Source organism: Pseudopodoces humilis, chromosome 19 (genome assembly GCF_049639895.1).
Source record: "Pseudopodoces humilis isolate 2021_Gansu_Grassland_sample_001 chromosome 19, ASM4963989v1, whole genome shotgun sequence".
Classification (NCBI taxonomy): domain Eukaryota; kingdom Metazoa; phylum Chordata; class Aves; order Passeriformes; family Paridae; genus Pseudopodoces; species Pseudopodoces humilis.
This window is the reverse complement of record NC_142218.1, coordinates 14,000,960-14,023,698: the sequence shown is the minus strand read 5'-3', so window position 1 is coordinate 14,023,698 and position 22,739 is coordinate 14,000,960.

Here is a 22,739-nt window from a genome sequence, read left to right as displayed (position 1 = left end):
CTGTGCTATGCTGGCTGCAGATGTGCTGTGCTGGCTGCAGCTGTGCTGTGCTGGCTGCAGCTGTGCTGTGCTGTGCTGGCTGCAGGTGCCCTGTCCTGTCCTGGCTGCTCCCGGGCCAGCTTCACATCTCTCCTGCTGCCACCTGCGGCAGGTGCTGCTGCTGCTGGGAGTGGCTCCAGAAGTGTCCATGGGACGGCTTGAACTCAAACCATTTCACCTGCAAATGTCTCACCTCTTTTGCCTTGCCCAGGGGGGAGGCTCGGGCTGTGCTCAGCCCTCTCTGCCTGTGGCCTTTGTTGCTGCTGCTTTGACTTCTGCTCCGCACCTCTCTCGTGTCTGCAGGACTGGTTTGGTTGTGTGCTCGGTGCTTTCCATCCCCGGGACAGAGCCCTGGGGAGGGGACAGCAAGGCTGGGCTCAGCACTGCCCCGGGCTGCTGCCCTGGCCACTGGAGCGTGAGTGCCTCGGAGCCGTTCTCTCTTTGCACAGGACACTCGGGAGGAGCGCTGGAGTCAGAGTGGCATTCCTGGGATGCTGTGAGCTCTCTGCAGTGTTCCCTGGCTCGGGCAGGGCACTGGGGTCATCCTCCGAGGCAGCAGGAGCCTAAGGCTGTCCTTGGGAGTGTCTGTGTGTGAGCACAGAGCACTGAGGGGCTGGCTCTGCAGAGGGAATGAGGCTCCAGCGCGCTCACACAGGTCAGCAATGCTGCTGCTTCTTACCTACAGCAGTTTTCTTAAAGCTCAGAAACTCATTTAAAGGAAGACTCTAACTTTCCCTACTGCTGCCTCCTTGAGGAAGGAATGCAGCTGTTAACTCTCCTTTAAACCCAGCAGCATTTGACTTTTCTCAAGGTAATGAGCTCTTAACAAGGCATTAGGACTTGGGTTGTTTTATGAAACTGAAAATTCGCATATGCTTATAGATACAGGATTTTCATGAGTAATCAAGTGAAAATCCTACTCTCCCTAGTATACTGACAAGAGAAAGAATACCCCTTGGAAGTTTTATTATCTTCAAATTATCTGTGGCATTCCAGTTACAGACTTCCCAAAGTCTTCTGAGCACGTGTTCCTTGCAGTGCAGGTGTCACACTCAGATACTGGGATGTAGTTGCATGTGGTAGAGAGGAAAAATCAGCTTTAAGGTAGCTTCATAAATGGCTTCCAACACTAACAGGAGGGAAACTGTGTTGGATGGTAACAATATTCTTGGATGCTGTAGAAGTATGCAATAAATGGCACAGCTGGTCCTTGGGGAGGTGAGACTGCAGCCAAGATGTAGGAATTCAGACTCCTTGTGCAGCTCTGACAGATCACTTGTGTACTTTTCCTCTCACAAACGAGATAAATTTGCCTCTGGGGACTTAATGTCGTGTGCTTGATTTAAAAGTGCTTTAGAGCCATGAAGCACAAAGCGATTAAAGAAGTGCTGTGCTATTAAGCCAGAAGTTCTTATACCGAGTTCAGAAGTGTTGCTAATAAGATACCATTTCCTGTCCTTCCAGTTAACATTCCTTTCTATTGAACTGCTGTTTTATTACCTGATAGCATAAGGAAATACCTTGCATTTCATCAGGGAGAGACTTGTTGCAGGCTCTGTGGTGCTGTGTTTAAGGTGTATAAGAGTGTATTTATTGTCCCCACATCAGAACATGGTTCTTGTCCTGTGTGGAGCAGTGACTTCTCCAGAGCTCTCCCGGGAGCTCTGGCAATGCCTGGGTACCGAGAATGGCTTTTTTGGAATCACAAAGGGAACGGCAGCACTCAGAACTGAGCAGCAGAGGAGAGCAGCAGCTGTGAAAGGAGCCGGGGAAGGTAGGGACACCACCCAGGGCAGGGCTGGTGCTTTTTTAAATGACATTTGGTTGGGGTGTTTACAATACACAAAGCTGCTGTGTATCACAGTCTGTCCTGCCTCAGTCGGTGCTGAAAGTGGCCCAGCTACTCACAGCTGCAGGGAAAATGGAGATCAAAGTCAAGAGCAGGAGGCAAATAGGAGATTGACTAACGAAGGAGGTGAAAGTCCCAGCACGCTGCAAAAAGGAACACATAATTCTGCAATGGCCACAAGTTTGTCCATTCCATGAAGCTGTATAAGCTGCTCAAAGAAAAGATCCTATCTCGAACTGCAAGCCTGGTCCCTTTAGACCCTTATAGCTGTAGCAGTAAATTCTAGGTGTGAGAAGAGTAATCTTGTGAGACACTTGAATTTCTCAAGACTTTTTGCCTTTTTTTTTTCATTTGCTTCTTTGCTATTTTTCTGGATATTGTCTACCCAATTTAAAAAAAGTGGGATTCTCTTTTGTGTTAGAGGGCACAAATTATTTGAAATTCTTAAAATGCTGAGGAGAATGAGTTGAATATACAAACAGATTTCTCTGACTTTCTCAGTGCTGCATGAGGTGATGCATAAAATGCTAGGTCTTGTAATTCTGAAATTTAAAAACTTTAATAGCTTAAATCTTATAAAAGCCTTGTTACTAAGTCTGCCATTCATACTCTTTTCTGTCCTGTGCAGCAAAATGAGTAAAGCAGATATATTTCTGCAAACTCACGAGTTTAAAAGTGAGCTGAAAGCAAAAATCTACTTGCAAAAGACCATTTGGGTTTTATTAAACATCGAAATGCTATTAACTGTCTTTCAGGTATGCTTCAGGTGATTGATGACTGGATTTCTCTAGTGTAGAAAGGAATGCAGGAAGGAGGAAGGGGTGAGGAGCTGGTGTCAGCTGGCCACGTCCCTACCCTCGCATCCTTTCCATACCCACACTGGGACACAAATTCCGAGCGCCTTCGAGCTGCGTTTTCCTCCGCAGCCCTTTCATTTCCCGGTGACTGAAACCAGAGCCGGGCCCGCCCCGCTCCAGCCCCGCACCGCCGGGTACCGCGCTCGGTGCGCTGAGCTCAGCCGGGCCGGGAGAGCCCGGGATGCACCGGGAGAGCTCGGGATACACCGGGAGCGCTCGGGATACACCAGGAGCTCACCGGGATACACCGGGAGCGCTCGGGATACACCAGGAGCTCACCGGGATGCACCGGGAGCGCTCGGGATACACCAGGAGCCCACCGGGATACACCGGGAGCGCTCGGGATACACCAGGAGCTCACCGGGATACACCGGGAGCGCTCGGGATACACCAGGAGCTCACCGGGATGCACCGGGAGCGCTCGGGATGCTGTGCCCGGAGCAGCCCCGGCCCGGGAGGAGGTGGGTGCGGAGGAGAAGCCGCGGAGCCTCCTGTGCCCGGCCCGAGCCCGCGGCGGGGCTGTGCCCGGAGCGGCCCCGGCCCGGCCGCTGCCCCGGGATGAGCAGAGCCGGGGCTGAGCCACTCCTCTGGCGGGGGGACAGTGCCGGGTAAAACTGGGCTGCTGCTGAATAAGTATTTGGTGCTTCTGTTTGTTCAGAATTTTATTTTCTTGTTAATTACTGTGCCTAGTACTGGTTCTTTGGTTTGTAGGAGTGAAGCCTGCTGGTGTGTGAGGATGGGGCTGAGCCGTGTGTAGCCAGCTCCCCTCCGGCTGCTGAGCTCCGCCCGTAAGGAACAGGGCACACCTGGGATGTGTCTTTCCATGAAGGCAAAGACAGAGGTTTTGAAGTTGCCCTTTGTGGGCTGAGACACTTCCCCACCGCCAAAAAAGAGAGGAAGGCTCCAAACCCCAAAGTGGGGAACACTTAGGAGTGTTCCCTTTGTAAGCTGTAGGAAGCTGATATCCCACCGATCCTGGCGGTGATGTAAAGTTTGTAATGTTGTCTTGGAGCAGTTTGTTTAAATTTTTCTCTTGTCACGGCAAAAGGTGCACCTAAACCAACCTTTTAAATCGCTTCCCCTCACCCCCTTCCTTCATTTTGACAGTAAAATGTCGATGTGATTTATTTCTGTCTCCAAGAAAAAAGGGAAACTTGTTCAGTTTCATTATTCAGAGATTTTTTTCCCATGCCTCTTCCTTGACATTTTCTTTTCATACGTGGTTGTCAATGATTTGCAATAAGTCAGACCACTTACACATATCCACATTTTGGGATCTTTGTTTTGGTTTTGTGTTTGACATTTTCCAGGTGATGACACAATGCTTGGTCCAGGATACCCACATCATTTTCATGCGGTTTAACCACTAACAGTGTTTGTCTTCTGTCATCTACACATCTGCAGTGGGCAGGACACAAATATCATTAATGCTGTTTATATTTAGAAAAAATGAATAAAGCTTCACTCCTGATGAGCTTAGTAGGGTCCTGTGGAAGATTTGCGCAGGGGAAGCTCTCGGGGCTCTGCTGCAGGACACGTTGAGTGTCCCTGGGCAGAGCTGGGACAGACACAACCTCCGCTATGGAGGCACCGGGCACTTGTGCTCGTTTTGTCCCCTCAGAGCAGCGTCTGGGTGGGCCCGGCTGGGCTGGGCTCGGGGCTCAGGCTGGGCTCGGGGCTCAGGCTGGGCTCGGGGCTCAGGCGGGGCTCGGGGCTCGGGGCTCGGGGCTCGGGGCTCAGGCGGGGCTCGGGGCTCAGGCTGGGCTCGGGGCTCGGGGCTCGGGGCTCGGGGCTCGGGGCTCGGGGCTCGGGGCTCAGGCTGGGCTCGGGGCTCGGGGCTCGGGGCTCGGGGCTCGGGGCTCGGGGCTCAGGCGGGGCTCGGGGCTCAGGCCGGGCTCGGGGCTCGGGGCTCGGGCCCGGCCGGGCCCTCAGGCGCCATGCTGGCCGCGGGCAGCGCTGCGGGCCCTCAGCCGCCGCTAGGTGGCGCCGGGGCGCGCGCGGGGCCGCCTGAGGGGAACGGGCAGGGCCCGACACAGCCCCGCAGGTAAATACCTACAAATAGCCCTAAAAACACCCTATAAACACCCTATAGACACCATATAGACACCATATACACACCCTATAGACAGCCCCTTCCATCCCGACACAGCCCCGCAGGTAAATACCTACAAACAGTAGTCCTATAAACACCCTATAGACACCCTATAGACAGCCCCTTCCACCCCGACACAACCCTGCAGGTCAAAACCTACAAATAGCCCTAAAACACCCTATAAACACCCTACAGACACCCTATACACACCCTATAGACACCCTATAGACAGCCCCTTCCATCCGGACACAGCCCCGCAGGTAAAAACCTACAAATAGCCCTATAAACACTTGTGCTTTGTGCCGTCAGTCAGGCATGCACATCACATTTCCAGCTCCGGTGAAGGGAAGGTGGCAGGTTTGTTCAGGTGGCTCCCACAAGCTTTTGAACCTCTCGTGAACCTTCTCTTGCCAACCCTTCCTACCCCAGACTCTTGTATCTGCTGTTCTCTTATTGTTTCCATGGGTCAGTGCTGGTTACCCTTCGAGACAGGGTTTTTTGTGCTGAAGCACGATTGGAAAAGGTGTCTACTCAGACACGTGCAGCTGTGTGGAAATTCACTGTTTCCATTTCTTTGGCTCCTAGTCCTTCAAGAGAATGTACAGATAGCTACAAAATCTCTGCTTGCATTGATAAGCATATACTCTCCAGTTACAACACTTAGTCTTGCTGATTTGAATTAGAAGACAAAGCTCGTTTGGGGACACTGCTGGTTTGTTCCCAGGAGAGAGCTTCTACTGTTTGGTCTGTTATTGCTAAAGAACACTTAGAGCACTATAAAAGCACTTGATCTGCATTGATCTACTCCTTCTGGTAATAAAAATACCATAAAATCTTACTAGGAGTAATTATATATTATATTGTTTTCTTTATACTCAGTTGTTAAAAACACGTCTACCTAAAGAAAGCAAAGACGCAAATGTTAAAAATGTGACTCGTTTTTGTCTTTGCTTTTTTAGGAAGTAAAACTGTACAAGTACCTGTTGGAGTAAAATGTACAAATACCTGTTGGAGTTTATAAAGCTTGATCCATGCTTTAAGTGACCTACAGCAGTCATTTATGCTTTGAGATTCTAGATTAAATACCTGAAAATGCCAAAAAAATCCCCTGCACTATTAGTCCAGTGCCAGATTCTCTCTGTTCTAGCTAAAAGATCCTCACTCTTTTCTGTGTGGTTAAAGAGGACTTCCAGCTCCAGGCAGCCCTTCCTGACCTCAGCATTCCCATTCCTCACAGGTGCCAGTGAGCCCCGGGTACAGCTGCACAAATTCCCAGCTCTGTCAGGTGCCAGAGCGAGCTCTGGAAGCTTCAGCTGCAGGAAGAATCCCGTTCAGTTCCTGCAGGTCCAGGGCGAAGAGGAGCCCAAGAGAATAATGGCTGTTCACTGTGGGCAGGGGATGCTGCACACTGATTTCATCCTCAGCTGCTGAACTCCAGTGAATCTTCAGGAAAACACCATTTATATAAAGAATTCAGTAAAGAATTGTAACTTGGCCAAATTCGGTCATATTTTCCTGGAAATGGGAAAATATGTCCCAGATGAGGGTAGTTTTCTGCCAATTTAAAATCTCTGCTGTAGCTTATGAAGGCATTGGGGCTTTTCAAAAGAGCTAAATACTACACATACTTTTCCTTAATTTCGTTATCTGAATTGATTTGGTTTTATTCCTTAGAACTCTCCAAAGCTGTTAAACCTCCAGCAAATACCCAATCTGGAAAAAAGATCAAAGCTGGAGGTTCTGCAGGGCCAGGCTGCCCGTACAAACACTATTGTGTAACTGGGACACCAGTAGGAAAATGAAGGCCAGGCTGGAAACACAGAAACTTCCTTGGGTTGGGCATGAACAAGTACAGTTCCTTTTTTTTTTTTTTAATAAAAATTTTGAAATTTTGCATAATGGTATTTTCCTGCTTGGAATGATGATGTTAGTGGAGAAAAGAGAAAGGGATCTAATCCCTAGGAGAAAAGTGGGTTATCAGGATTCACTCTTTGTGTTTGGAATATCCAGAGGTGGGCTGAACAGAAAGGACCTTGTACCAAATATAAATTACAAGCATGGCTGGGTAAGTCTGCTGGGTTGTAAGAATAAAACACCCCCAGAGGGAACAAGAACAGGGGAAGGAACCTTCTCTTGTGAAGTTTGCAGCTCTGCGGCAGAAAAGCTTTTCTGCTGTAAAGCTTGAACTTCATATGGGAGAAACTGTGATTTCAGACATTTTTATTCAAAGATGTTATTTGTGCTCTGGCTGAATGGGGTGCAGCAGTCTTAGAGAAAAGACAGGAAATCTATTTTAGAAAACTTCAACAAGTGGAGTTTAAAGAAACCACTCGTATCTTCTGATGGAAGAAAGCTGGACATTAGCAACTCTTGCTGTTTTCAGCTTGTAATAGCTGTTGTGTTCTTAAAACTGGAAATGTTCTTTCAATGGCATTGGCTGAGAATCTTCTCAAATGTTTATTTTAAGAGTATTTTTTAACCCTTGTATAATTGCAGACTTATAAAACATAACCTCCAAAAAAATGTCATGCTGCTGGTATGGAAAAGAAGTGCACATTTATTAGACATTTGTTCTGGAGGCTTTTTACTGTCCTTTCTTTTCTGTACAAATACTGTAATCTGTAGACCAGCAGCTGCTCCCCTGAGGTGGGGTTTGCTCTCTTGTCCTGGCTCAGGGGCTGGCTGCTGGTTTTTCCTGACACCTAGAGCTGATTCTCAGAAATGGGAGTGGGAAACTGAGTGGGATATGGAACATTCTCTGTGCTCCTTTAGTGGTTCACCTGAGCTCAGTAACGAGCAGGAGTTGTTGATGAGTCTGCCTGGAGTACCTAGGACAGAGACCTGTGCTTCCCAGTGCTTCCCAGTGCTTCCCAGTGCTTCCCAGTGGTTGTGGAATCCACACTGCTGGTGTCCACAGATTGATGGGAGACCTCTTCTCTGGGAGAACAAAGCCCAGGAGAGCCCAGGAGCTCTGTGGAGTTCAGGTTTTGCTCCATGTAGAAAGCTGTGTCTTATCAGAAATAAATCACTGGAGTGGTTTCCTCTTAATATCTTTCAAATATTTCCTATGTGGAGACTTTGCACTTTCTAACTTTTGCAGATCATCCCTCAAATGTAACTCGAGGGAGGTGTCAGCCTCACTCTTTGCTGTATATTAGCAGTTTCTCTTCTTGAAGACTCCAGAGCAGCACATATTGCAATTTCTGTTATTCTTTGCCACTGACAATGTGTGATCACATGTATGTCACGCTACTTTTTGTGTTCTAATTTACCTCACAAGATAATATTTGGTGTTTTCAAAGTGCTGTGAGATTTTTCTGACAGCCTTGAAGAAAAATATTTGTTAAATTAATACTAAACCATACCAGATGGGAAAGATGAGAGGAGAGAAAATAGAGCAGTGTATTTCAAAACTGGGGGTGTACTATGTTCATATTTAAAACTCATTAATTTTCAAGTGCTGAGTATTACAGGCCATTTTTTTCAATCATGGGGAAGATAAAAAAAATCTAGCACATGCTTAAATATTTAATGTTAAGAACTTTAGGGGGATGTTCAGTTTACTTTACCTGCAGCTTGAAGTTCATCCAGTTCCATTGTGACCTGGACTGATGCATTAAATGGTTTGGGAGCCCTAGTTGGTTCTGTGTTCAGAAAGAAACCAGTTTCAAATAGGAACATTCAAAGGAGAGGATGCAGCAGGCCCAGAAGTCAGGATTTCAGCTGTCACAGTGCTGTGACAGTGACAGTTTGCAGTTTTCAAGTGGGCAAGAGGAAAAGTCAAAACACAAAAATACTGCCTGTCCCACCTGAACTGGCTGTGTTTGTGCTCAGAGCAGGGCAAAAACGCCTGGCAGCAGATGTGTCCTTGTCACCCTGTGCAGGCAGGACAGCACAGGCACAGCCATCAGGGTTTGTGCAGCACAGGAGTTACACACAGCACAGGAGTTACACACAGCACAGGAGTTACACACAGCACAGCTCAGGAGTTACACACACACAGCTCAGGAGTTACACACAGCACAGGAGTTACACACAGCACAGGAGTTACACACAGCACAGCTCAGGAGTTACACACACACAGCTCAGGAGTTACACACAGCACAGGAGTTACACACACAGCACTGGGGACACTGCAGAGCCACCTCTGCTGCTCCAGGGACAGCACCTGGGCAAAGCTCCTGTGTAAACAGATGCCACTTACTGGGGAGAATCAGCTTTTAGTTGAGCCATCGTGCTGCAATGGCACCAGGGGGAAAAATGGTTCCATTTATGTGAAACAAAGAAGTTAAAATAACAATCCAGATTCCTTTTTTTAGTCAGTGCTAAGATTGGCTTCTGACTTCCTGTTCTCTAATGGGAGGGATTAAGCCCTTTATGTTTTGAAAGATACTGTGCCAATTCTTGTTACAAAATTCCAGTACTGAGATCAAATGAATGAACAAAAACAACTAGAAAAAAACTTGATTTGTCAGAGAGGCACCTTCATTAGTGCTCTCGTCTCTTTTCTGTCATAGGAATTGTTTTTAAGCTATAATTGGATCTCACTGACAAAAGCTTCTGGCTACATATGTAAAGATTTGTAAAATGCTGCCTTTCTGTAAGCTGGTGTGATCTGTGCCAGAAAATAGGAAGCAGAGCTCCTCCCCCGTGTCAGTGCCAGGGACTATTGGTTTGTTCAGCTTGAAATGCACTCTGCAGCACACGGGTGCTGGCTCTGATGCTTGCTCTTGAAAAGCAGGAAAAATCTTCCTTCGGCAGCGTTTTACATAACACTGCCCTGTGCAGAGTTAAAGTCAATTACTTCCAGCAGGTATTGCTGGTGCCAGTCAATAGCAGGAATTGTCCCCTCACCCCAGTCCCTCTGCTGCTCCTGTCAGGAATGCAGGAACAGAGCTGCTGCTCTTCCTCACACAGGATGGAAGTGTCTGTGTGTCCCTGCACAGAGCTGCTGCTCACACAGGATGGAAGTGTCTGTGTGTCCCTGCACAGAGCTGCTGCTCACACGGGATGGAAGTGTCTGTGTGTCCCTGCACAGAGCTGCTGCTCACACAGGATGGAAGTGTCTGTGTGTCCCTGCACAGAGCTGCTGCTCACACGGGATGGAAGTGTCTGTGTGTCCCTGCACAGAGCTGCTGCTCACACAGGATGGAAGTGTCTGTGTGTCCCTGCACAGAGCTGCTGCTCACACGGGATGGAAGTGTTTGCAAGTTCCATTGCAGCTCTGCAGGCCTGGCTGCTGGGGCAGGGGAGTGGCTGCAGCTGCAGCAGCTTTGCTGTCTGTACTTGCATTTCTGTCTGCAGTGCAGGCTCAGTGCCACATTTACACCGTCAGGCAGGGCTGGGTTTGCTCAGTGTTACAAAACGTGTATAAAATACTTATGGCTCAGGGCTCCTCTTGATAAACCCGGGCTGTAACTTTGTTCCAGGTGTGCCATTCATACAGCTGCTGCTAAGAGAAAATAACCACATTTCCCAAATATTAGAATTGCTGTACTAGGGAAGGCTGACTCTGTCTCCTGTTTCAGGATTTCTTTGGTTATACTGTTTTCTCGATCTGTGCTCTACCAGCTACTCGTTACATTCCAGCTGAGATGAGGGAACACCCTGCAGGTTGTGTGCTTTTGATTTGTTAGGGTTAAACACTTAAATGGATTTTAGTACACTGAGAATTTCTATCCTTGCCAGCCATAGTTGTGGTGAGAGTGTTGGGAACTTTGTTTTACCATATTTCTGTGGGTTATTGATTCCAAGCACGTTATGCTCCTCTCCTTACTGCTGTAACCATGTAATAGATACTTTTGGAATGGTGTCCCATCAGAGGAATGTCTGTGGAAATTGTGGTCTCAGTGTGACAAAAGCAAAAATTGCTGTGTTTATTCTGTTCCTATTTTTATTTCTGCACAGAAAAAAAAAAAAAAGAAAAAAAGAAAAGCTATAAAATTATTGTCTGTTTACAAACATTTTACTTTATAAAAACAAGTTCATAATTTATACTCAGGATTCAATTGGGGTTGAAAATCACTGCAGCTGTCTTCATGCAAGCTGTTCTGTCTCTGAGCTTCCAGTTTAATATATGCAGTCTGCCACATTAATTCTTGAAGTGGCTCTTAAGTGGGAAGCTGTAAAAGGGGTGATCTTGGACCAAGATACTTTTGAAAATAGGAGACACTCATCTTTGGATCCTTGTGTCCAAATGGGCTGAAGTAAATAAGCCATTTTATAGTAGCCTTCAGGATCCTGAAAGGTGTTCATAAAACCTCTGCAGCTTTCTGTAGTACAGGGAAAGCTACTCATAAAGTGAATTCAAGTCTCTGGAAAAGGGCCTTGAGGAAGACAGGGAGGGCAGTAGTATTTAACCATATGGGTTTCATTAATATGGGAATGAGTGAAGTGTTGGAAAGGCAAAGGGAATTCAAGAAACACCTGGGCTGCTTTGTGCAGAGGAAAGAGCTGGACTGGCAGTCAAAGAGCGTGAGTGTGAATGATGAAGGATCTGGGAGCAGGTGAAGGGTTTTCCAGGCTAAAGAATGCCTTGTGCTCAGGTGTTTGTGGTATCAGTATGTCCTGCTAAAGCCCTTTTCCAGCTGTGCGTGACTTTTGGGGCAATGTATTGATCTTCCTTAGGTTCCCAGGGAGCGAGACGGGGCTCGTACTATAAATCTAATTTTTGAAAAGAATGAGTTTAAGCCATGCCTATTTCCCAAAAGGGAGCACATTCCATCACTGCCCCCCTGGCCTCGGGCACTCCGGGCTGATGTCGTTGTGTTCTGGAGAAGGGGCTTTGCTGCGCACCAGCGGCAGCTCCGTGTGCGCCCCTGAGCATCCCAGGGCATCCTCGAGCATCCCCCTGCATCCCCTCATGGCCCCTCTCATCCCCCCGCATCCCCTCATCCCCTCTTATCCCCTCGCATCCTCTCGCATCCTCCCGCATCCCCTCTCATCCCCTCGCATCCCCTCATTCCCCCTCTCATCCCCGCATCCCGTCTCATCCCCGCGCTCCGCCCGCCGCCCGGTCCCTCCTGTCCCCTTCCGGTCCCTCCTGTCCCCTCCCGGCCCTCACTTGTCCCCTCCCGGCCCTCACTTGTCCCCTCCCGGCCCCTCACCTGTCCCCTCCCGGCCCCTCACCTGTCCCCTCCCGGTCCCTCTCTGCCCGGGCTCCGGTTGTTTTTTCCCGGTTTCCCAGCTCCGCCGTTGCCGGCAAGCAGAGCATCCCGTTTTACACAGGAATCTCTGATCTGAGCGGTGAGAGCGAGGGGTGTGCGGCGGTGAGGAAAACACAACCAGCCCCCGAGTTCAGGGCTGGGTTTCTCCTCTCGCAGCCCCGTTTCTCCTCTCGCAGTCCCATTTCTCCTCAGCAGTCCCATTTCTCCTCAGCAGTCCCATTTCTCCTCAGCAGTCCCATTTCTCCTCAGCAGTCCCATTTCTCCTCAGCAGTCCCATTTCTCCTCTCGCAGTCCCATTTCTCCTCAGCAGTCCCATTTCTCCTCAGCAGTCCCATTTCTCCTCAGCAGTCCCATTTCTCCTCAGCAGTCCCATTTCTCCTCTCGCAGTCCCATTTCTCCTCTCGCAGTCCCATTTCTCCTCTCGCAGCCCCGTTTCTCCTCTCGCAGCCCCGTTTCTCCTCTCGCAGCCCCGTTTCTCCTCTCGCAGTCCCATTTCTCCTCTCGCAGCCCCGTTTCTCCTCTCGCAGCCCCGTTTCTCCTCTCGCAGTCCCGTTTCTCCTCTCGCAGCCCCGTTTCTCCTCTCGCAGCCCCGTTTCTCCTCTCGCAGCCCCGTTTTTGCTCGGTACAAGCGCAGCCGGGCAGACGGCGAGTGTGAGCTCACGGAGCGCGGCTCTGCCCGGAGCCGGGGCAGGGCCGGGCTGCCGCTGCCTCCCGGATCACAGGAGCCTTCACAAGTTAAAGGACTTGTTCCACTCCAAATAACCCATGCTATGTGCTGGGTTCAGCGGTCAAGAGATCCTTTAGGAGTAATCGAGGAAAGAGGGAGTATTTTAGATGCTGAGCTTGTGGTTTTTTTTTCCTAAGACTGATTTTAGCACATTTGTCTTTAATATGAAATTGCGAAGAGAGGTAGAGGGAACAGCAGTGGATAACAGCATGCAGCCTTCACCTGAAAGTGCCGACAAGAAAGATGGAAAGGGACTGTTTAAAAGGGCCTGGAGTGACAGGACGAGGGCAGAGAGCAATGTTAGATTATGTTAAAATGTAATTTATATATTATATATTGTATTCGATTAGACTAGATTATGTTATAATATATAATGTTAGGGATATTGAGAAGAAATTCTTTGCGGTGAGGCTGGTGATGCCCTGGCACAGGTTGCCCAGAGAAGCCGTGGCTGTCCCATCCCTGGGGGTGCCCAAGGCCAGGCTGGGCAGGGCTCGGAGCAGCCTGGGACAGTGGTATTGTTGGGGTTTGTGTAAAATGTTCCTCAGTTCGGTAGCAGTTTATTCACACAGGACTGAGGGCCGGGCTCCTGTTGGGAAAGGGGAGGGTACAGTACTTAGCTCACCTTTGACTTGAAATGTAAGGTCTCAACTGCTGGGAAACACCGAACTACTTGCTCTGAATGTGTACAAGTGTGTCTTTAATTCCCAAAGGCTGATTTACTGTGCTCTTTGGGAAGGCTCCTCTCCAAGTAAAGCTCTGTCCTGTGCCTTGGGATGTGAGCACAGCGGGGCCTGGGGGCACAGAGGGTCTGGGGGAAGGTGCGGGTCTGCTGCAGCCGTGGTGGGGTTACAGTGAGCGTGTGGTTACACTGTGGTTACACTGTGGTTACACTGTGGTTACACTCGGGTTACACCGCGTTTGTCCCCGGTGTGCGCGCTCCCGGTGCCGGCAGCGCTCCGAGCGCGGCGCCTCGCTGGGCTCCGGGGCTGGGTGACATCACTGGCAGCCAATCGGGAAGTGCTTTAGGGCAGACTTTAAAGCTCTTTCATAATATATTTATAGTCAGTGCAGGTATTTTTGGGCTCCAGTAGCGCTCATTTTGTCGCAGAGTCCATGTGTCAATATGGCTGGGGGAAAAAAGCCAGGTATGAGCGCGCTGGTTCTGCGCTTGAGCCGGCCGCTGGAGCCGGCTCTGCCGGGAGCGATTTCACTCCTGGGCTGGGCTCACCTGCAAGGACTGCCCGGTGCTGTGTGAGGAACAGACGGGCAGGACGTGTGTCCGTGTGTCTGTCCGTGTGTCCGTGTGTCCCTCTGTGCGTCTGTCCGTGTGTCAGTCCGTGTGTCCATCCGTGTGTCCATGTGTCCCTGTGTCTGTCCGTGTGTCCCTCTGTGTGTCTGTCCGTGTGTCCATGTGTCCCTGTGTCTGTCCGTGTGTCCCTCTGTGTGTCCGTCCATGTGCCCATGTGTCCCTGTGTCTGTCCGTGTGTCCCTCTGTGTGTCTGTCCGTGTGTCCCTCTGTGTGTCTGTCCGTGTGTCCCTCTGTGTGTCTGTCCGTGTGTCCATGTGTCCCTGTGTCTGTCCGTGTGTCCCTCTGTGTGTCTGTCCGTGTGTCCATGTGTCCGTGTGTCTGTCCGTGTGTCCCTCTGTGTGTCTGTCCGTGTGTCCATGTGTCCGTGTGTCTGTCCGTGTGTCCCTCTGTGTGTCTGTCCGTGTATCCGTGCAGCCAGCCCGCACCCCAGGCTGGGCTCCCCTCGCCCCCCGGCCGGGCTGGCGGGGCTGGGCCGGGTTTGGGTGCCCCGGGCTCCCCCAGCCCGGCTCTGCCGGCTGGCACAGCTTGAAGGAGAACTGCCCCCTGATAGTGTCTGCTTGATCCGTGCAGAGCCCCCACCATTCCTGCTTAACTCCTTCCTTTCCTGAGTGCCCTCTCTAGCAGGACTTGGTGGGATCACAAAACCATTATAATTTCCAGTCCATAAAACAAAACATTATTTCTTTTTAAAGAGAAAGAATCAGAGGCTTCTATCAGGGGAGGGACTATCTGGGCTGTTCTCCTCCCACCTAAGCACTGTGGCTGTGCTCCTGCTAAAAGTCATATATTCAAATATGTTCCATGATGGGCCTGCAAAGTGTAAAAGTGCAGTGCTGGCTCCTTCATCCTTATAGGATCCCAAATATTTCATGTGCTCCTGAGGTAAGGGGCTTGGGAAGAAGTATTTCAGGTGCTGTCTGTATCTCTAGCAGGCTGCTCAGAGTTCACAGAGGATTTAGAAAATAAGGCAAACAATGGGGTGAGATAGGTTGTTGACACGGTTATTTTGAGATGAGAAAAGGGAATGGCAACTGCAGAGAGCTGCAGACAGACCTTGCAACCCTGAGAGAGTGAGAGGAAAACTCTAGCCAAAACAAAGTGTTGGTAAATTACGGTGCAACTGGGACTGATGTGAGGGAGCCTCATGTGAGTGCTGGTGGTCTGTGAACCAGCATTTTCATTAAAGAAAGAGATCATGAAGCAATCCAGACAGCCTTGGGAAAACCTTCAGCTCACAGGTCAGTTACTGGGAAGAAAGAATTGAAAGTTAGGAACTATTAGGAAAAGTATGAAGACAGAAAATCAAAATTGTCTTGTGCTCCTCTCTGCATTTGTGGTTTCATCTTTGACTGAAGTTCTGATCCTGTTGCAGCAGGACCAGAAAAGGCATCTGGAACAGGAGTAGGGAACCACATCCCTTTGGGAAACAGCTAAACAGATTTCAGTCTTCTCTTTTCCACACTGAACAAGAAGCCAGTAGAATTTATGAAATCTGAAACTGCACGCAACACTAAGCAGAAATTATCAATAAATGGTCTCCAAATGAACTAAGGGAAGGTTTTTGACATGTGATGTATCACTGAAGTTTGGAACTCACTGTTGCAGTTGTAAATGAAAGAAGATTTATGTATGTTAAAATTCATTCAAGTTGTTTAGCAAATTTATCTTTCTATTTCTAGGAACTCTTGTGCTGCAAATTCCTACAGGTTAGGGGAGTATTCCAGGCAGGAATGCTGCATGCTTGTCCAGTTTTTGTACTCTGAGCATCTGCTGTTGGTCTCAGCTGGAAACAAGTTCCTCAGCTTTGTTGGACAGTGAAGGCATGCTGGCTGTTCTTGTATTTGTGGGCAAATTTCTGCTGTACTACCACGAAACAGCATCCCAGCTGCTCACTGGAGGTTGACATAGAAGCCAGCCCTCACTGATCTTTATTTCCTGCTGTATTACTCTTGGGAAATGAGTGTAATTTTCCATCTCCTGTGACTTGTGGGTGGGTCAGTCTCTGTTTGTCTGAATGCCTTCCCAATGAGCATTAGAATATTGAGTATTTTGCCAGGCTAAATCTGACACTTGCAGTTTTGCCACACTTGCAGGATCTGCTGGAGTGTCCAAGGTGCTTTCCATCCCCATCCTTCTCCTCCCCAGGCTGGGGGAGCAGCTGGCTCAGCCTCTGCTCATGCTGAGCGTGTCCAGCCCTCAGCACGCTGGCTGTCCCCGGGCTCAGTCCAGCCAAACCCCCTGGCCTGGCAGCCCCAGCCCCAGCTCCTGGCTCAGTGGTCACCCCTCAGCCTGTGCTCATCCCCATCCCAGAGGCTGCTGGATCAGGGCACTGCTGCTCTCCCTGCAGAGCAGCTGGGATCCTCTGAGCACTGCTCAGCCTTAGGAGAGCTTTGCTGGCTCTTTCTGGTCACCTCCTTTCCTTTGGAGTGCTGCAAATGGATTCCAAAAGGTTTTGCTCCATATTTTTGTTGGGTCTGAGGTTAGGCTGAACATCCTGTAGTTTCTCCTCCTCAGCCCTCTGGAAGCTGAACATGACATTTGGCTTTTTTCCAGTCACCAAGAACCTGCTCTGATTGCCCTGACATTTAAGCTGATTGACAGCAGCCTCACAATGATGTGAACCTCACAATGATGTGAACCTCACAATGATGTGAACCAGCAGCTTTAGCATCCCCAAATTCATCGTCTGCTCCCAAAGGTTTTGTTAGTGTTTGATGTGTTCTTTTTTTGTTCTTTTTTTTTCTTTATTCCAGCTTGCTGCAATAGTCCCTCCCTGGATCTGCCTGTCTTAGGCACTTCCTCAGATTGTCCCACTGGGCAGGGACCTGGGAACCTGAGAGCAGAGCTGGCAGTAAAAGCCAGGGCAAAGAGTGCATGGAGTTACCTTATTGCTAAAATGGGAGTATTTGTGGTAGGAGGGCGCTGTGAAGGTGTCTGCCTGTGCTGCTCCTGAAGGTTGAAATGCTCAGAAAGTTGTTTTTTATTTATCTTGGTTTGTGTCATTCCTTGTTTCACTCCTGTTCCCTTTTGGCTTTCCTGAAGCTGAGATGAGGCAGCTGGGAGTCTGGGCACGCCACAGGCAGGGCTGGCTGCCCGAGGAACCCTCACAGCCACAGATTGTCACAGCAGCCACAAACGGCAGCAAAACACATCCAGACCTTCTGCTGGGAAGGACTTGCTCCCTCTGGCATCAGCATCCTGGGGAAATGATTCTATTAGTGAGGATCTGAATCCATCACCTGGTGTGTAGCAGGACAAACACCAAGTCTGGGACTCAGAACACATTTTGTGCTGTTCCTGGAAGCTGTCCCACCTCTGCTGCATCCCACACCCCTGCAGGCATCCTTGCTTTCTGTCTCCTCACCAAGCTGCCAGTGAACTGCGTTCCCAAGCTTCAGCAAGATTATTGATTTGTGCAGATCGTTATTGCAGCTGTTGAACAGATCTGAAGAGACTGAGGGTGGAAAAGTGGAACATGGTTGTTGGTTTCTTCTCCTGTGTTCTTTCTATTCTCTTGATTTCATGTATCTCATTATTATTTATGAAATACAAATAACTCTTTGGCAGATTTTTTCTATTTTCATGGTATTGTACTTCACAAGGGAAGCCTGATTTATCCTTGCCTTGAGGAAATGATATGTTACAAGTGAAAGGTTGTCATTAATGACCAGTTTCAGTCAACAGGATCTACGTGATGCTTTCTGGAGCTTGCATGGAATTGACTTTGCTCCAAAGTGCTTGCAGAGAAATGTTTGGAACAGGAAGGAAAGGACTTTTGTGTTTGTCCAGGAAGAAAATTCTGCAGCTTGTGCTCCACATTCAATCATTTTGGGCTTCCAGAGCAGTAGTTTGATTCCTTTACCTGTGTGTGATAGCAAAGGTGCTCCATATGGAGAATGGAATCCAACTCCTGCAAGGAATGCTGTGTGAAGGGTATGTGGTGTGGGAGGAAAGCAAAAATTGGGCTCCAAGTCTTGTGCTCTGAAAGTTGGAGTGGTTTGACATTGCTGTGCTTGCCTTAGGACAGAAACTGCTCCTGAAGAGAATTTCCACCTGGATGTGATGTACCCTGGAAGTGATCACCTTTAGACCCAGCTTTGCTGCTCTGATGCTGGGCTGAAGTTGTCACAGTGACCTCTCTGCCCTTAAATGGGTCATTTTCTCCCTGCTGCTTGTGTTTGCTGTGTCTCTTGAGTCTTGGGGGCTTCCAGCTGCATTTCCCCAGGGTGCTTTTAGTGCCTTCCACAGAGTGTCACACAGTTTGTCTCCCTGGATAACCTGGCTGCCTGTTAAATGCTGACTGAAGTCTCTAAAGTGCCACCAGAAGTTTTAATCTTCCAGGCATGATTCTACATGCCAGTGCTTTTATTGCTTGCAAGTGCAGATTTGTGTGTACTTGATTTTACAAAAGCTCTCACAAATGTTTTAATCCTTTCATTACTATTATTTGATCAGGCCTCATCTGAACATGCTATGCTGCCTTCCAAATGCTAAATTCATCTGTAATTCCTTTAATCTTTATTTTCTCAGTTCATTCCCTCGTTTTTGGATCTTTAAGTGAATAGAATACAGGGGCAGATCAAGAGAGATCTGTTTCCAGCAGCCAGTGTGATCTGGCCTTTATGATCCAGAGACACAGGAATCGAGTGATCTGGAGGCAAAAAGCTTTTTGCTTCTACTTAAACCTTTCTCTTTTGATCACTTCAAGAACCTTTGGAATTTCAAGACATTTTCTCCCTTTTCCCCACATCCCCCTCCTGCTTCGCAGGCAACCACCTCAATTCTCCTTTGAGTTCCCCAGCAGCGTGACCACAAAGGAATTATTTCATCTCAGCCTGAGCTGTGCACAGCACAGAGATTCCTCCTGCCCTGGGGGGATTTGTCCCACTGTGGAAAAGCTTTCCTTGGAAAGTTTTCCTTTTCCTCTTTGGAAAACCTTGTGTGGACTGGGAGCTTTGCCTCTGGTTCCCCAGCGATTCAGCAGCAGAACTCAGACAGGAGTGAAGCAGTTCCTTTAACTCAGGCTGGTACCAAGAGCTCCTCCGTGAGTTTGGTGGGTGCAGCCGAAGGAGGAGAGGTCTTGGAAGGGGTTATGGCAAAGTTCTGGGAAGTCACCCCCAAAAATGCCCCATGGCAAGGGGGTGCAGAGAAAGCACCTGGTACCTGCAGGTCAGAGGGGAAGGTGTGAGCCAGAATAGCTGTAATTAATATTATAGAAATAGTGAGGTATTAGAGATCAAAGCATCAGATTTACTAACACAGAGACCTAAAAAAACCCGAGTAAATTCTCATTGCAGCTGTGGGATCATCTTTTTGGAGGGATTTTGGATAGTAAAGGGCTCTCACTAGCTCTCAAGTGACTGGTTACAAAGCAGAGTGGGACAGTGGTTTCACGAGCTGTGGGAAAGCCAGAAGCTGCTTTTGGGGCTGGTGGGAGAGGCTGCCCTGGCCAGTGCTTTCTGTGAACAGATTGGCACCCAGCTCATTAAGTTAATTAATGTCACTCACAGCCCTGGTTCTGCCCCTTTGCTCCCGGTGTGACCACTGCCCTAGAAATGAGGGACAGATCGTTTCACTTGGAAAACCAGAATGATCTTAACTTTTCCTTCTCTCTACTTTGATTTTGGGGGAGACAGTGTTCATATTCCACCATGAATTATTACAGCTGGATATTCTCACAGCTTCTTTGCTTCAGGCTTTTTGTCCTTTCTGTTTCACAGGGGTGCAGGTCATGACTGGCAGCACTTCCATGATCAGTTCAGATTCTTCAGCTCGTCTTACCCAGGGCTTCTGAAGGCTGAGCTGGAGAAGAAAAACTTGGCTTTGTGTTACATTAAAAGCTGTGCCCATGGGAAGGAGGTGATGAAACAGAGGGAGGAGAATTGCACACAAATCCATGGGAGGATTTTAATCTAAATAGCAAATGGCCTCTGGTAATAGGTGAAGTTTAGAGCCTGGGGAGCATCAACCTCAGGGGAAACACAGGCTCCTTCTTTTCCATCGAGACTGGCATTTTAGCTAGAGGTTTGGATTGCTGCACTACAGAAATTATTTTATCTCCTCAAGTTGGGATTAATCAATTATTTGAATTCTTAAAAACCCCAGAAGCAAACCCAAATCCCTTTCTGTATTTCTTCCATAGTCAGTATTTTCAAGTGGTAATAATTCATTTGCATTTCTCTGTGCTTTAAAACTAATTTCCCCCGTGTTCTACTCTATTTTTATCTGTTCAGTATTAACCCAGCTAAGATGATTTCAAAGTCTGTAGAATCAGGTGTGAGAGTAAACAACTTCACATTTTCAGCACTGCTTACAGTCAGTTATTATTATTGGAGAGCAACTTCAGCTCTGATATGATGATTCCACCCCCTTGTCTCTTTTAGCAGACAATTCCCTCAAGTATTATTTCCTGTTCTTGAGGAAGAAGCTGAATTTCTGCCCTGTTTCTGTTTCAGACACCCCCTGCCATCCCCAGCTGAAGACTTTCTCCCTGGGAACTGTGTAGGCAAGTAATTCTTGATAACCAAGAGGTTTCTAGGAAAGCTGCCTGAGTTTGTTCTTAATGGTTCATTACTTGAGGACATCCTGACTGTTACATCTCAGCTCTAAGGGGAAGCACAATTTCTGACCCTGTTGTAACTCTGTGGAGAGGGGAGATTTATTCCAGGATTTGATCCCAGGAGTCTGTACTTGGTTGAGCTTCCAAAAATCAGTGAAGACGATGTCTAAAACTCACTTTGTTTAGCTTCATGTTTTATATTTGAAATGATCAGGGGGTTGAAGAGTGCTCTAGTGCAGCCTGTCTAACCTTGCCAGTCCTGTGCCAACACTGCCAGCCCCACACACACTCAGGTTTTGCAAGAGAATATGAAGTCAATGGCAGAATTTTAAAATGCCACAAACAACACGTGGCTGAAGCTTCCAGCACACTCTCTGCACCAGGAGCAGTGTTTTACAAGCTGTTGTGTGATATAAGCTGAATGATAGAATTAAACTTTCTGTGCAGCTGTTCTGGACCTCTGGATGTGCCATTTTGCAGAGTAGGTGTGGTTTAGGCAGGACCACCAGCACATCCCTGCACCTGTAGCATTTTTAAGGTTTTACTTCAAAATAGGCCCAGGAAAACAAAACTCCTTTAATTCTCTGAAGAGGGAACAGAGGAGGGCATTTACCTTTTAGATGATTGGCTTTGCATCAAGTACAATATGGAGAAATGGAAAAAAATGCTTATTTTAAAAATGCCTGCTCAAGATGGAGAACCCACTGCAAAGTCTGTAAAGGGAAAAAAAAGCCAAGCTTATGGTGAAAGTAAAGCTGCATGGCTGTAACCATGGAGACCAAAGCTCTTCTGATGCAGAAATAAATGAACACAACCTTTTCATATTTATTAGTGGGACTGATGATGAAAGATAAAGTCAAATTAAAATATAAAGTAATAGAGACAAGAGTGAGTGGCTGCCTTTGCCCCTGCAATGCAGGTTCTTGTAATGGATCATCACAAATGAGCTGGGGTTACAGAGACAAATCAGTTATAAAAGGAACAAAATACTCCTCGTTTTACCAACCTGCTTATGCAAATATCAGCTTCTTTATTAACAAAACCGGAGAGACAAAGCATGTGACATATTCCTGAAATCTTTTGGTTCTGACTAAGATGGAAATGAATTTTCTTAGCATAGCTGTGTGTGAAATGTGTGTTCTACACAACGGGAAACTCCTGTAACTGTACCAGTGAGCATTTGAAACCTGCCAAATTCTTAGTGGCAAGAATGACAGAATTTTCCTATAAAAATACTGGGTGAATATTCAGGTTTGCCTGAGTGAGAACACGTGTCAAAGGGTCCAGCAGTGACAGCCGAGCCGCTGGTAGGGAGCTGGCACTGCAGGACAGGGGGACAGCAGCAGCAGATGGCACTGGAGCTGATTTCAGAGAGCGGGAGCTCGTGCAGTGAACCTTCACTGCACACCTGTACACCAGGAATGGTGCTTTGGGGTGTGATTTACAGCACAGAGCCGGGTTCACAAAGCTGCCTGTGTGAAGGAGCACAGCACTGCCAGCAGCAGGAAAAGCCAGGAAAGCGCCCGTGTGGAACCTCAGCACAGCCTGTGCCGACCAGGGCTTCAACATCACAGCTCTGCCTGACCCTGCAGCCACAGCACCGAGGCCAGGGTGTCCCCAGGGTGTCCCCAGGGTGTCCCCAGGGTGTCCCCAGGGTGTCCCCAGGGCTGTCCCTGCAGGTGACAGGCACAGCTCGGCTGGGAAGTCTGTGCTGTCGGCACTGAGCCCCGGCTGCTGCAGTTGCCCTATGGAGCATCTCAGACACAAAACACTCACCTTCAGTCCAGGGACTGAAACAGGGCTCAAACAAAGTCTGGAGCAGAGAGCTGCTGCTCCCGAAGCCTTGGGAAGCTCCCCAAACCCTGGGAGGCTCCCAGAGAAAGCCCCAGGACCCAGCACAGGGTGAGGGTCAGCTGGAGCCGCTCCCCATGAGCACCGTGGGAGGGCAGGAGCGGCTCCAGGGGCTGGGAAATGTGGGGAGCTTCCAGCCCATCCTGCTCACATACCATATCCTAAATTACACACACTGTGTTAAGGTTCTTCCACTTCCATTGGGATATTTTCTTCCTCTTTCCAACTTCCTCAAAAGTGTGGTTAGCCTCAAATCTGGAGAGGAATCCGTAACCAGCCTCAAAGCC